We start from the raw sequence: 15,711 nt of genomic DNA on the forward strand, positions 1-15,711 counted from the left end.
TCCAGGGATGCGGGGAGACAGAAGGTAGCCAGTGTTTTCATCAAAGCTAAAGGAAAAGTGCACAATCTGAGCTCGAAAATTAATAGACAATAAATCAGATTTTCACTTCTCAGAAGCCATGTTTCTGAGCCATTTTCCATTCAAAAGTGTTACTCGCTCTATTTTTATACTTAGTTTTACCAATTCTTCTTACACACTGTTCTTTGAAAGGGATCTTTTTGTTTCAGAAATAATCTACAATGGCCGTTAGAAAAAAAGTAATATAGATAAAGGCAAATAGAGGAAAAGAAAATGAAAATCACCTCTGATTTCTCTATCCAGAAGTAACATGGCTGAAAGCGCTGATTCACACACTTCCAGACGGTGTCCCGTGGAAAAAACTATCATTGTCATGATGATGATTTACACATATTTATTTACTTTATTCGCAATGTTTTCTCTACCTATTGTTCTTGAAGTTTAGGGACGCTATCTTTGTTTGACAACATAGACAATACCAGGAATCTGAAAATATTTTATTGCATGGGTATCTTGTTGATATCATAAAATCAGAGGCAGAATATATTTATTAGAAATATCCAAGCACAGGACTCAGAAACAAATCGCTTGTGCCTGAACAGCATCCTGTGTTTTCAAAGTGGCCATGTAAAACACAAAGCCCAGGGGAGTCATATATCACTACTACATAAACAATAATAACAATTCTTGATGTATATCTTCGTATTTTCTGCCTTGTTCTTGCAGAAAAGTTGGTAAAGGCTGATTGGACTGTTACACCTACTTTTTTTTAGAAGATGAGAGATAGGAGAAAATATTACCGCGATGCAAGGTGGGAGGGGGGAAGCCCAAAGGAAAAATCTGTTTTTTAAAAACCTGGGACTTGGCAACATGATACACACCTCTGAAGATTAGAGCAAAGCAAAACAAATGTGTGAGTTATTTCCCGGATCAAAAGTTTCAATCATCTCTTGGGCTCACTTCTTAGGTGTTTGGATATCTGTAAATGATAAACAAGATGGCAAACAAATAAAAAAAAAGTCCAGAATGTGAGGCTTTCAGGTGAAATGGTCTTTAACCATGTTTCTGGCTACAGCCTTCATCAAAAGAATTTCTATCAGCAGGGGGAGCAGAGCTTAACATTAAGACGAAGGTATGTTCCTTTTTTATGATTATAATCCTGCTGAATTGATATGAAGCAGAAATGTGTGCAGAGATATGTCACCAAACAAAGGATCTCAGTTCCTCTATTTAAACGGGGAGTCATCTATAAGAAATTATTCTGCAGGATTTTTGACAACATATATGATGTTATTACTTCTCATAGAATTTCTACACAAAAGGTGCTTGGTTAATTAAATTTTGTATGTGGTAGGATTGTAACAGTTTCAGAATCCACTGATTTGGACATTTTTAAAAAATTCAGGTTTTTGTTTGAATTCCAGTTAACATGCATGGCAAAGATGGTTTCAGGTGTAGAATTTAGTGATTCACCACTTTCATCAACACCCAGGGCTCTGCCCAAGTGCCCTCCTTAACGCCCATCAGCCATGGAGCCCATCCCCCACCCACCTCCCTCCATCAACCCTCAGTTTGTTCTCTATAGTTAAGTCTCTTATGGTTTGCTTTCCTCTCTCTCTCTTTTCCCCTTCTTCTATGTTCATCTGGCTTTTTTTTTTTTAATTCCACATAGGAGTGGAATCATATGCTATTGGTCTTTCTCCAATTGATTTATTTCGCCTTGCAGAATACGCTCTAGCTCCATCCATGATTTGGAGTTTTTTTACATTTTAGTTTTTTTAATGTTTTTTATTTATTTTTGAGACAGAGACAGAGCATGAGCAGGGGAGGGGCAGAGAGAGAGGGAGACACAGAATCCGAAGCAGGCTCCACACTCTGAGCTGTTAGCACAGAGCCCGATGCAGGGCTCAAACTCACAAACCATGAGATCATGACCTGAGCCGAAGTCGGACGCTTAACCGACTGAGCCACCCAGGCGCCCCTGGAGTTTTTTGATATTTTAATCACAGCATACATGAGTGTTATTGGGTTTTAAAAGTGCCACTGATCCACTCCTTAGTGTTCACTGAGATTTACTTGCCCAGATTCAACAAACCACTCTCTGAGCTAGAAAAGAAATCCTATTCTTACAGATCCCACATCTTCACTGAGGGGGAAAGCCTGATTCATATGAAAACATAAGGCCAGGAGAGCTCAATATTGAGTTGCTGTTGAGACAGTTTCAGAAAAGAAAAACAACAAGTTGTGAGCTAGAAAGCTGTATCTCAGCGCTGGTTCTTATATGCTAAAAACAGTAAGAAGAGGAAGAGCAGTAAGAGAAGAAAAAAAAGCAAAAAAACGGATGCTCTGTTCCATAAAGTCATCTTCCATGAAAACAGGAAATAGAAGAAAATCCAGGCAAAAGCTGATACAAGAGGGAGGTAATAGAATTGGCGAAAGTGGAAGGGAAGCTGGGAATGGAAGACACATTTCTAACGCCTACTTTTTCTTTATGTCTTAAAGCAAACATTTACAGAGCACCTGTTATGTGTCAGGCACTGTACTGGGTGCTGGGGACAGAGGTGAATAAGACTGATGTGGTGGTGGCCCCCCTGGGATTTCAGTGATGGGGAGGGGCAATGGCAAGTAAGCAACTAAAGCGAATATAGCCCTTGTTAATTACTGCGAAGGAACAAAGCCCTTGTTAATTACTGCGACCGAAACAAAAATAGGAATAAGGAGTCGGGGGAAGAACATACCTCATGTAGAGTGGTCAGCCAAGGTCTTAACTGAAGAAGGCACTTTTACACTGAGATCGAAAGAAGGGCAGTAGCCACTAGAAATTCTGTTTCCGGCGTAGGGAACAGCATTGCAAAAACACCAGTCAGAATGAGTTTACGGATTAGGAACTGTGAGAAGGCAGCCATGGCTCCAGCAAGCTAGGCCTGGGGGGGTTGGGAGGGGGTGCATGGGCACTGAGATGAGGCTGAAAACCTTGGGGCGAGGAACTAGGATTGTGTTCTAAGAGCAGTCGGAAGCCAGTAGAGAATTTTAAGAAGCGGAGTCACTGAGTCTGGTTTGTTTTTGAAACATCACCCTGGCTCTGCCTCACACCATATACAATAATTAACTCAAAATGGGTCATGGACCTAAATGTAAGAGCTAAAATTATAAAACATTTAGAAGAAAACCTGAGAGTAAATCTTTCTGACATTGGATTAGGCAATGGTTTCTTAGCTATGACACCCAAGCCTAAGGAAGCAAAGTAAACAGATAAATTGGAGTTCTCAGATATAAAAACTTCGATTTCAGAGCACACCATCATGAAAGTGAAAATGCAGCTCACAGGATGGAAGATAATATTTGCAGATCGTGTAAGTTAAAAAAAAAAAAAAACTCTTACAACTCAATATTGAAAGGACCAAAAATCCAATAAAAAAAAAAAAAACGGCAAAAGACATTTCTCTGAAGAAGATATACAGGTGGCCAATAAGCACATGAAAAGATGCTCTACATCACTAAGCACGAGGGAAATGCAAATCAAAATCACAGTGACATATCACTTCACACCCAGGAGGATGGCTATTTTAAAAACAAAACTAAAAACAAGAACAAGAACGGCAATAACAAAAGAGAAAGGAGAATAGTTGTTGCCAGGGACTGAAAGGAGAAAGTAACGGGGTAGAGTTTCAGTTCGGGAAAATGAAAAAGTTCTAGGGATGGGTCACAGTGATGGTTGCACAACAGCGTGAACTGTACTTAATTCTGCCAGAACTGTAAGAGTTAAAATAGTAACTTTGATGTATGTTATGCATATTTTACCACAATAAAGAAAAGTTAAAAGGGGAAGGGCAAAGGATTTGAATACACATTTTTCCAAAGAAGATATACACATGGCCCATAGATACGTGAAAAGACGCTCAACATCACTGGTCCGTAGGGAAATGCAAATCAAAACCACAGTGAGGTACCAGTTTTACACCCACCAGGGCTGACGACATTCAAAAAAGCAGACAGTGACAAATGTTGACAAAAATGTGGAGAAATTGGCACCCCCGAATGTCGCTGGTCGGATTATAAAATGCTGCAACCGCTTTGGAAAACAGTTTGGCAGCCTCTCAAAAAATGTTAAACAGAGTTACCATGTGACTGAGTGATTCCAGCCCTAGGTACACACCCAAGAAAATTAGAAGCACAAGTAAACACAAAAATGTACACAAATGTTCCCAGGAGCATTTTGCATGATAGCCAAAGAGTAGAAACAACTCAAATATCCATCCGCTGATGAATGGATAAGCAAAATGTGATAGATCCATTCAGGATAATGGTATTCTGCCATGAGAAGCAATAAAACACTGATGCGTGCTACAACACGGATGAACCTTGAAAATATGCTAAGAGGCCAGAAACAAAAGATTGTATACTGTTGGATCCCGTTTATACCAAAGGTCCGGAATAGGCAAATCCATAGAGACAAAAAGTAGATTAGTGGTTGTCAGGGAATAGAGAGAGACTGCTGATGGAGACAGAGTTTCTTTTCAGGGTGATTAAAATGCTCTCAACCTGGATGGCGGTGATGGCTGCACAAAGTTTGGAGTATACTGCAACCCACTGAATTGTACACTTTAGATGGGTGAATTTCATGGTATGTGACTTATATCTCAATAAAGTTGCTGTAACAAACAAACAAACAACATGGACCAAAAAGATCAACCTGGCTGCTTGATGGAGAAAACAGGAAGGGTCCTGCAAGAAGTGATGTGGAACCAGGTGACCAGTTAAAAAGCTAGTAGAGACGTCAAGGCAAGAGGTGACAGTGAGTCACCCGGGTGGGGAGTAAAGGAAAGGAGGAAGCGCGGGTTTTGGTTTGGGTGAATGGGTCGTAGGGTGGGGCCATTTACCACCCATCCGAGAGAGATTTGGGTTCGGGTCCGAAAAGGAAAACCTGCACTAAATCATAATCCCAGTCCTATGAAGTAGGTACAGTTATCCCCATTTACAATTGAATAAATGAGGCTCAATGAAGTTCAAATAAATACCTTAATAATCATTAGTGCTGTGACTCACATCAGCCTGACTCTGACACCCATGCTCTTTTTTTGTTTGTTTTTTGTTTTTCCATGGCAGTATTTATTTATTTGTTATTGTCAAGTTAGCTAACATACAGTGTAGTCTTGGCTTCAGGAGTAGATCCCCATGATTCATCACTTACATACGACACCCAGTGCTCACCCCAACATGCGCCCTCCTCAATGCCCATCACCCATTTTTCCCACCCCCCCACCCCCCACCCCCATTAACCCTCTGTTTGTTCTGAGACTCAGTTTGAGTCTCTTATGGTTTGCCTCCCTCTCTGTTTGTGTCTCATTTTTCCTTCCCTTCCCCTATGCTCATATGTTAGGTTTCTCTAGTTCACTTAGCATAATACCCTCCAGTTCCGTCCACGTTGTTGCAAATGGCAAGATTTCACTCTTTTTCATCACTGAGTAGTATTCCATTGTGTGTGTATATACCACATCTTTATCCATTCATCAGTTGTTGGACATTTGGGCTCTTTCCATAATTTGGCCATTATTGATAGCACTGCTATAAACATTGGGGTGCATGTACCCCTTTGAATCAGCTCTCCTGTATCCTTGGGATAAATTCCTAGTAGTACAATTGCTGGGTTGTAGGGTAATTCTATTTTTAATTTTTTGAGGAACCTCCACGCTGTTTTCCAGAGTGGCTGCAGCAGTTTGCATTTCCACCAACAGTGCAAGAGGGTTCCCCTTTCTCTCCATCCCCACCAACATCTGTTGTTTCCTGAGTTGTTAATTTTAGCCACTCTGACTGATGTGAGGTCATATCTCAATGTGGTTTGGATTTGTATTTCCCTGATGATGAGCGACGTTGAGCATCTTTTCATGTGTCGGTTGGCCATCTGGATGTCTTCTTTGGAAAAATGTCTTTTCGTGTCTTCTGCCCATTTCTTCACTGGTTTATTTGTTTTTCAGACACCCATGATCTTTGTTGCACATTATATGAGGAGAGATTTTTAAAAGATAAAAAGGGAGAGAAAGAAATCGGGGGGGCACTGCTAGAAGGAGGTGAAGAGAGATGGGTCAGGCACCCTGTATGGAGCATTTTGCCACCCGGTTTTGACAAAAATATTTCTGTTTATACTAATATTTATAGAAAATATTAGTATATGCTGTCACTAATAACCAGAGAACCTCAAAATGTCACCCTCAGCTCCCAGTCAGTAGTCGGAGGCTGTTAATTCTTCTCAAATTTGCTGACAGCCGTCTCCACGGACAGTGCTGCGGCTTCCTTGGGCCAGTGCCCCCTCACCTCTTGCAGGAGGTATTGCAACGCCCTCCCAACCTTTGTCCTGTGGTCCCCCTGCCCCAGAAATGGGTGCTGGAGTGTGTGCAGACACACGCACACACCCCTCCCTCCTCATCCCTTCTCCATTGCTGGGGGGCTCTTTCTAAAATGCAAACCTGTCCATTTCATCACATGCCTTAAAACCCTTCAGGGAATCCTGGTGGCGCTCAGGATCAAGTTCAAGCACCTCAACCCGACTTACAAGGCCCTTCACTATCTTGACTCCATGTACCTCTTCAGCCTTTCCTCACTCTCCTCCCTTACCCACGCCTGGCATCACATACCCTTACCCCAGGGCCAGCCACACTGAACTATTTTCAGTCCCCTAATGTACCATGCTCTTGCTGACCTCAAGCCTCAGCACGTGTCGTTCTGGCTGGAATAGCCATCTGTGACAGTTGCATAGCTGACTCCTACACATCCTTTGGTCTTCCGTTGCCCTCCACGTCAGGGCTAGGTGCCCTTTGGACATTTCTCGTGGCCCTCTGCACAGCCCCCGTGGGCACAGTGGAATTAAGCGGTGGCCAGCTGAGCCACCAGATGGAGAAGCAGTCTGCAAGAGAGAATAAAGATCATAGGAAATGTAATGAAACCAGAAAAATCCTCTCTCCCAGAACCCTCTCAGAAGGACTTATCAGAATATTCTTTCCAACCACACAGTGCTATTAGGCCCACCCTGTACAAATGAAATGAAAGGCAGATCGATAAATAGATAGATAGGTAGCCGGATAGAAGGATAGATAGACAAACATTTCACATTTATTCATCTTTGGTCAACATCTTGTTGTTTCGGTCTAGCGGAGCCCTCAGATACAGGACCCGGGTTGGACTTCCAGGTCTTCTATTGCCAGCTGAAGGACCTACCCCATAGGTGTGTTGGGAGGACGATCAGAAGAAATCAAAAGAGGGAAATTATCTGGCATATTACCCCTCCCAGTTGGTGCTCAGTAAACACTAGTGATATTTATTGGCTCACTGGTTCATCAGTATTCTTTAAAACCTTAGTCCTATTCCCAGAGTATGAGGCTGTGCCTCAGCGTCATGCCAGCCGCACGCCTGACAGTGTATCACTCCCTCCCAGCTTCCTTCCTCATCCACACCTGCACCCCCCTCAATTTTAAGCTTTGCTTGGCCCAGGCGTCAGGCTCTCAGGATGACAAACCCACATCGCCACCTGGAGGACAGCATGAGAATCTGGGGAAGAATACCATTTCATGGCGCCAGATAAACTAACTCCGCTGTTCCGTGCTGGTGCTAACGAGGCCAAGTTCACAGGTTCATCCCCAAAGGGGCCAATTAGCTTTACACGGAGAGACACTTCAGAGCACAGCCCCAGTCTCTAACCCTGGCCCCTGGTTCACACGCGTGTTGGTTAGAAAGTGGATTCATCAGGCCAATCCCATTTTCCATAATTTCTTTTAAAAAAACCAATCCATCTGTAAGGCCGTGTGGAGACAAGACAAACAAGATCTGCTCTCTACTTTTAAGGAATCTTCACCTGCAGGAGTGTTTCCCCAAATGATTCCTGAGATATCAGCGGGAGTTATGAGAATAGAGGCTCCACTGTGCTAAATCAGTTTTGGAAACACTGATCTAATCCAAGTCAGGCAGGTTCTCTCATGGAAGGGTTTCCTAGAGCCTTTAACATGCTAATAGGCACTGTTAATTTTCCAATAAGGAAATGTGTGTGCAGTGTTTCCCAGATTTGGATGGCCATAAGACTTACCCCCAGCCCCCCAGTCTGTAAAAAAGAAAAGAAAAGAAAAGAAAAGAAAAGAAAAGAAAAGAAAAGAAAAGAAAAGAAAAAGAATAGTAATGAGTCTGCTGGCCCTGGGTATGGCTGCTTCCACTGGAACATCTATTTTAAGAAGCAACTCATCCACGGGGAAAAGTTCACAGTCTATTGCTAGGTTTAAAAAAAAGCATACTAAAGAACAGTATCCCATTTTGAAAAGACAGAACAAAGATGTCCATACACTTGAGAGGAAAAAAACTGAAAAGACATAAACCAAAATGTTAACCCTGGTGATCTTTATGCTGGAGTGCCCATTGTTTTTCTGTGTTCTTTACATGTTTTCCAAGGTTTTTTTTGTATTGAATATGCATGTGTATTTTATTTTTTTAAGTTTATTTCTGAGAGAGAGAGAGAGAACGAGCGAGCACGTGAGGGAAGGGCAGAGAGAGGGAGAGGAAGAGAGAGAATCCCAAGCAGGCTCTGTTGCTGACAGTGGGGCTTGAATCCACAAACCATGAGATCATGACCTGAGCAGAAATCAAGAGTCAGACGCTTAACTGACTGAGCCACCCAGGCACCCCACTTATAAATTTTAAAAGAAAAACAACAAAGCACATGTTCTAGGATAGTATACCATCTTTGTAAGACTGTTATTATAGAATCCTAGCAAGAGCTAACATTTTCTGAAGGCTAAGTGCCTGGCATATGAATTATCTAGATTATCTTGTTTAAACTTCACATGAATCGTATGAGATGAGGTGCTATTTTTTGTCCCAATTTAAAAATGGAAAATTAAAGAAAGAAACAAACCCTGTGGAACCAGAATTTGAACCCATTACTTTCCTCTTTGCTGCCTATCCTGCTCCCCCAAGACACACACACACACACACACACACACACACACACGCCATGAAAAAGAGAGATGATGCTTTTCCTCCGGGGAGAGGGACTCTTTGAAGGCAATGATGCTGTGTGCTGTCACTGTGCCACACGGCTACTAGCTGCCATTTATTAAATGCTCACTGGTGCCAAGAATTATTCTGAGTCCTTTGATATATATAAACATGTAAACTGAATAGCAGCTGGGCTCTCCAGACTTTTAAGATCTGCCTTCTGCAGCATTGCTTGGGCCACCTCTCTCTTCTTTCTCTTTCACTGGCCACTAGAAGCCCTGACAACTACTGGGTGAGGCCATTCAGCCCTCTCCAGCCACTAGAGCCATGTTCTGCTCCAATTCTGCAGTTAACATGCTCCTTTAAACAGGCTTTCTACCCAGCTGCATGCTAGTACTCTTTCTCTCTCTCTGTCTCTGTCTCTCTTCTCTCTCTCTTTTCCCTCTCTGGGAAGAGGCCCAAAGGAAAATTCTATTTCCTCACTGGTATGAAGTATGCCTACCTTCCTTAAAAGGCAGAAGTGTCTATCATCAATCGGGGGTTAAAATACTCTCTCTTTTTTTGTCCATCACGGGTGCATTTGCGAAGTCGTTTCTTTCATTAATTCCATTTTACAGATGAGGAAATTGAGGGCAGGTAATTTGCCCAAGGTACCAAGCAAGTACACGCTGGACCACTATTTTGAACCAGGGCCGTCCAGGTCCCCGTGTCACCAAGATTCAGAGGAAAACTGGCCCACTTTGAGCTGCCACACACAGAAACTTCCCTGAAGATATGGCTCTTGCTCTATGGAAAATGCGTCAGGCTGACTCAGTTTCTCTAGCGCAAGTGAAAACGAGCTGGTTAGAACAGACCGGTTTGAAGCGAGTGCACAATTCTTCACCTTCAGGTAAGAAATCTGGTCCTGCAAACCAGTTTTACGTGATTTAACTGCTTACCTCAAGGACAACAGTAGCCCTCTGATAGAAAACCCCTCCTTTTTCTCTGTTCCCCATCCCCACTCCTGTTGCCTTCTTCTCAGTCAGGCCACCATCCACATTGGAAAATCACTCTGTTTTTTTTTTTAATTATGGGAGATCTTTTCCTCTGTGAGACTTGGCTCTGGACGGAGATGATTACTAGATCCTTTCCCTCACTGGGTGGCATCTTTTAGCCCAGCCTGAGGTCCCCGGCTCCTGCAAAGTTGAATAAACCAGTGCTTTTGTCTTCGCGTTGACTTCCAGGTGAGCTAGCAGCTGAATTTCCCCGCCAGCTGGGCCTTAAAGGGCAAACAAGGCTCAGGGCAGAAGGCATCACGAAGCGATCTTGGACAACGTGCGTTCTTCATTACATCTGCAAAATGCCACTAGCACCTTTGACCAAACATTAATACCGCACGGCTTTGACATCTTGTGATATAGCTGGAGTTTGAGGAATGGGGCTAAGGGTTGATTGGGGTCCCCAAAAATAAATCTTTTCTACTGCCATGAAGCAGTTACAGTTGCACAACTGAAATACCAGCCCTTTGGAAAAGCTATCAAACCCACTCATGCAGTTGGGTAATATCATCATCCAGAGTACTTCCTAGATGCCTGGTGTTCGAAGCACTGTGCACAGCAAGTTGAGCAGACACAATCTATTATGTGAGACATTTCCGAGGCAGGATATATGTTTCTGATGCTGGAAGTGAAACTGGTTCAGACAGATGTCAAAGTACCCCTCATAGGATAGTGCATATATGTATATACGTATATATATATATATATATATATATATATATATATATATATGTATATATGTGTATATACACTAACATTTATTGGGTCCCCTTCCATTTTCCAGGTCTGTGTTATACATCTCACATCATCTTCAGAGCAACCTCTGAAGGAGGGACTGTTGTTACCCCTGTTTTACAGATGAGGAAACACAGGCTCTTAGATATTAAGTAACCAGCCAAGAAGATACAGCTAGTAAATGATGGAGCAGAATTCAAATCCAAGCCCCCCTGACACCATGGTTCACACCCGTAATCACTGCACCTTACTTGTACAACTCATGTGGAGTGGCTCCAGCGTGAATTTGGAGTTTGGAAGCTAGATAGCCCCAGAGTCACATTCTCGCTTTATTACTCAGTTGGACCGCGTAACCAACCTTTCTAAACGTTGGTCTCTTCATCGGCAAAAGGTAGGAACCTTAATGCTTAGCTTTCAGGGTTGTGAGTAAAGAAGTACTTTTGTAACCATATTGCATCCAAAGACCTGGTTCAGTCTCAGAACCGGAATCCCTTTGCACAGCAGGAACACAAAGCTCTTACAACAATAACTGCTGTTGTGTTTTGTTTCACTTACAAAGCCTCTAGCCCACGGTACGCATGCAATAAGTATGTAGCTATTCGAATTCTTGTTTTTAAATATACTTTCAAGTTACATCTTTAAATAACTAAGGCAATTTATCTGATTGAAATGTTACTTAAATCAAGCTCCTTCTCTACCCCATCCTCCACGTTTTAAAAGACTCTCAGTCGTTTTTCCTCATTTGTACTGAAACAGAGTGAGATGTATAGCAGAAGCACGATCTCAGCCTCAAGCTACGTCCCTCAAAATTTTAGATTGACTTGTACATATTTAGAAATCTGAATAAATAAACCCCCAGGACCAAGATGCTCCTGGAAAGGAAGTCAAGAGGTGAGGCCCACCTACTGGCCTGGTTTGAGTACAAGGACAACCTCAGGGTTGGAGAGGAAATGGATCTGTGCCACACAGATTTTCCACTGACCCAGCTCATGGGAATTTCTGTCCGATTTGACACAGCAGTCCCTACTTCTTCCTTCTTCCAAGACTTTTCCTGTATAAGACTCTTGTCTTGCTATAATTTAACCTTCACACAGCAGCCGGAAGGGTCTTTCTAAAATGTAAATCAGATCCTGCCAACTGCCCTGCCCTATTTAAAACTTCCAACAGCTACCCACTGCATGGTTAAAATCCAAACCCTTTATCATGGCTTACAAGATCCTTACAAGAGTTGCCCCTGACTACCTCTTTAAACTCATTTCTTTCCACCTGTCACTTCATTCATGACACTCCAGCTACAAAGGCCTTCTTCTATCATTCCTGCCTCAGGGCATTTGCCCTTGGTGTTCCTTCTTCCTAGAACACCACCTTAGCTAAAACAGCCTTCCCAGAAACTCTTATTACACTGTCCTAGGCCATCTGTCTTCATAGTACTTACCAGCACGGGAAATTAGCTTATTGGAATATAAGCTCTAGTATCGGGAATAGTAGCTGGTAAATAGTAGGTTCTCACTGTTCTCTGCACCCATCCCCCTCCCTCCCCCGCCAGTTTCCAATCCCTGCTCTATACCCTGGATTTCAGCACAGCTCTGCCCATCTTGGCTTGGTAACCCATTTGGATTTCATTGTCTGTTTTTCTGACCTCAGCCCAGTTGACTCTTTTGACTCCATTTGACTCCCGGTCCTTCAGATTCCTTGGATTTCAGAATCATTCAGAATGTTGCTTGAGAAACACTTCTGCCATCCTAGCCTGGCCCCAAGCCCATTTCTCAGTGAAAGAGCTCCGTCTGCTAGCTCATGTGGGAGCAGCCATCTACACTGGCTCTCAGGACTATAGAAGTCTTCACCCAAAGAGACCCACTTTGACCACTGGACCTTGAAGCAGTTAAAGTAAAAACAGAAACGCACGCTATTCCAAAGGAGGCAAGATCCCTTCTCAGTGACTTTCTTCGTATCAGGCAGCCCAAACCACTGGGCTATCCAGAAAATAGGACTGTCAGGATGTGACTGAAGCTTGTCTGCCCAGACCAATTGTCTGGCCCTGGAACAATGCTTCCATCTCATTCTGGGGGTGGCCATCATGAGACAGTCTATCACACATGATATCACACGATTCCCTGCTACACGCAGAAAGCCAACCGAACTCCATGATCTAAACTCCATGATCCATACTAGGTGTCAGATATTTTATGGTCATGCTTCCACTTAATTTTCACAATAAAATTAAGGTAGATGATTATCCCCATTTAACAGATAAGAAAATCAAGGCTCGGAGACAGGTAAAGTCATTTGCTCAAGGTCATGTAACAAATGAGTGGGAGAACCTGAATTTCTGATTCCAAAGTTCATGCTCACAATCCCAACCCTCTACGTATTCAATCATGGATCTCTTCTCACACACACGCACACACACACACACACACAATTATATACTCCTCAAGAGCTGGAATTTATTTCCTGTTCATCATTCACATAACACAGGGACTGACCCTTAGCGAATGGTCAGCATATTTTGCAAATGCGATCCTGATAGTATTGCATTAGTGTTATAATTTATATATACTATAATTAATAGATTAATATAAACATGCGTGGCCATAACACTCCACTGTTGGCTTTCCTATTCCCTGCCACTGGTCATTTGGACTACTTCTAATTTTCAGTTTTACTGTCCAATACAGTAACTTGCTCTTACTAGAACATGGCGTGGGAGGGAGTGAGGAGTAGAAGATGAACGTAATAAAGGAAAAATAACCCTGCATCTTTCATGGGACCATTCAGAGGGAATCCAATTAAGTAACAGACTAATTACACAAAATAGAGAAATAATTCTGGGATTATGATAATAAAATTGCCAGGCTTTTCTAGTAATCTTCAATACCACAAGTTTCATTAGAAAAGCAGATGTGTTTATTATACTGTAGAATACCGAATACCATCCTCGTTAGGCAAGATTCAAAAGGTTTTCAAAACTGAATACTGGTGTACAAAACAGAAGTGTCAAAATTCTATAAGGGAAAAAATATGTGGCTATCTTTTAGCACACTGAATTTGGTTAGTCATGTGCCAGAAGTATTAAAATATATATACAGCACTTTTGGTCTGTGGTTTCTGGTTCACATTTTTAATCTGGTTTCCTGAGTGCTTTTGTTGAACAACCCTCAGGTACCCTCTAGTGGATGAGACGAAGAATGGCTTGGGGCCAAAGGCACCATTGGTTACCCGTTTGTGTGTTATATGCCTAAAAGTAATCATAACTTGCACTTCTAGACCTATGTGAAAGGTATAGGAATAGTGATTATTTTAAAAGAAATACTTCATATATTTAAGCCATTCCTAATGGCAGACTTTACTTTTAGATTTATTAGCATTAATAGTTTTTGGTCTGCTGGTTTATTTTATCTTAAATAACTGTTACGCTTCCCAGACTCCTTTGAAACATGAGCAAAAAATTAATAGGATGGTTTTAATCATCTTAAATAGGTCATTAAACATCTTTTCAAAGAACCCATAGGTAGGTTAAAGAAAGTTGTTAATTTTTACCCCAATGCAGGGAATTCTAAAAGGAACAGTAATAATTTCTGCCTTAAGGAGACTTCAAAATGACATAAGCAGAGATCACCATTTTCCAAATGTGGTCTGTGAGATACTAGTTCCCCGATGCATTGATGGGGAGGGGACGTGTCTTTTAGCTGAAAGACATTTCAGAAGATTAACTCACTTCCCTTGTTTTCTTTCTATGCTCAGCTCATAAATTTCTGATAATTTGCCTTTCTGTGCTACTTGCTCGTGGGAAAGGAACGCAGTGGGCCATGAAACACAAGCTTTTCAGGCAGCTTTACAGGTTATCATTGTGAACTTAATTGTCGGCATTCCTATTTACGTAGACATAACTACACATGTGTTCCTGTATATGTATAGTTATTTGCTAGCTAGTTAGTGGATACAGTCATAGCAAGCATATGAAACTCAACGCTTTGGGGGGCCGGGTTGGGGGTACGAATGCATTTCACTTTCAAAGCCATACCTTCCCTCATATTAAAAAAATTTTACAACATGCATGTTTAACTTCTGTAAGTGGAAATATGGACACACACACACTAATCATTCTATTCAATTGTAGAAGCTGAGAGAGAAAAACATTTCTCTAGCAATGGCCCCAAATGCACCTCTGGAGCTCCACGTGCCCAGCCTCACTCACTCTCTCCTAAGCACAGCCCACCCACCTACCTTCCGTGTTCTCTCCAAAAATCTCCTGTGTTTGTTTATACCCAAAAGGCAAGACCTGGCTAGATGGCCCTTGCCTCGTTCTTGGAGCTGAAGTTTAGAGCGCCCCCTCGAGGCTTAAAGACTACACAGTGCTACCCAGTGCGACCCAGCTGTGGTTGTTTCAGAAGACGCCACCCAACAAAGGGAGTTGGTGTCACAGTTGAGACGAAGACAGTCCCTTGAGACTGTCTTGTCACTGCTGACGTTGTTCTTCCCAGCAACCTTCAAGCCCTCTGTAGTAAGAGTTTCTCTCGCTGAAAAATGTAAAGGTCATCCTCACCAGACTCAAAATTTCTACTTGCGCTGTCTCTCTCAATCCCTCTCCCTCTCTCTCTTCTCCTCCCCCACCCCCTTTCCCTGTTTTTCTCTGAGCTCATGCACACACCCCCACACACACACCACCGGCGTCCGGTATTGTAAGTTCACCCCCCAATTACAGCTGCACTCTCTGGGTGCTGACAAAGTTAGGTTTCTGCATCAGTAGAATGAAGACCAGGTCCCAGGTCAAGATGAACTCATTGGAATAAGTGCCATCCCACAGAGCTCTGTCTAGAGGCTGAGCCAGTTCCCCTTGTGACACCCTGTCTGCCTTGTTTTCTGCTTTCTTCAAAGTGAAACGAGAACCTAATCTCCACGATGTAACGACACGTCAACATTTATTGAACGTTTAACATAAGCC

The 15,711-nt window shown here is 42.5% G+C and overlaps 2 long non-coding RNA genes across 3 annotated transcripts; one reads left to right on the forward strand and one right to left on the reverse strand.

Moving 5' to 3' along the window:
- Positions 1 to 500: 500 nt before the first annotated feature.
- Positions 501 to 15,159, reverse strand: LOC102901322. Of its 2 annotated transcripts, XR_006586500.1 has the most exons (3): positions 14,994 to 15,159; positions 6,716 to 6,919; positions 501 to 997 (listed from the first exon to the last, which is right to left on the reverse strand). It is a non-coding gene; the product is annotated as an uncharacterized LOC102901322 (long non-coding RNA). The 2 variants fall into 2 exon arrangements; XR_002145812.3 differs by lacking the exons at positions 6,716 to 6,919; positions 14,994 to 15,159 and adding an exon at positions 2,757 to 2,931.
- LOC109492085 lies at positions 991 to 10,479 on the forward strand. The gene is made up of 3 exons (XR_002145808.3): positions 991 to 1,150; positions 9,612 to 9,883; positions 10,218 to 10,479. It is a non-coding gene; the product is annotated as an uncharacterized LOC109492085 (long non-coding RNA).
- Positions 15,160 to 15,711: the final 552 nt, after the last annotated feature.

The sequence above is a fragment of the Felis catus genome, chromosome D1 (assembly GCF_018350175.1).
Source record: "Felis catus isolate Fca126 chromosome D1, F.catus_Fca126_mat1.0, whole genome shotgun sequence".
In the NCBI taxonomy this organism is placed as follows: Eukaryota; Metazoa; Chordata; class Mammalia; order Carnivora; family Felidae; genus Felis; species Felis catus.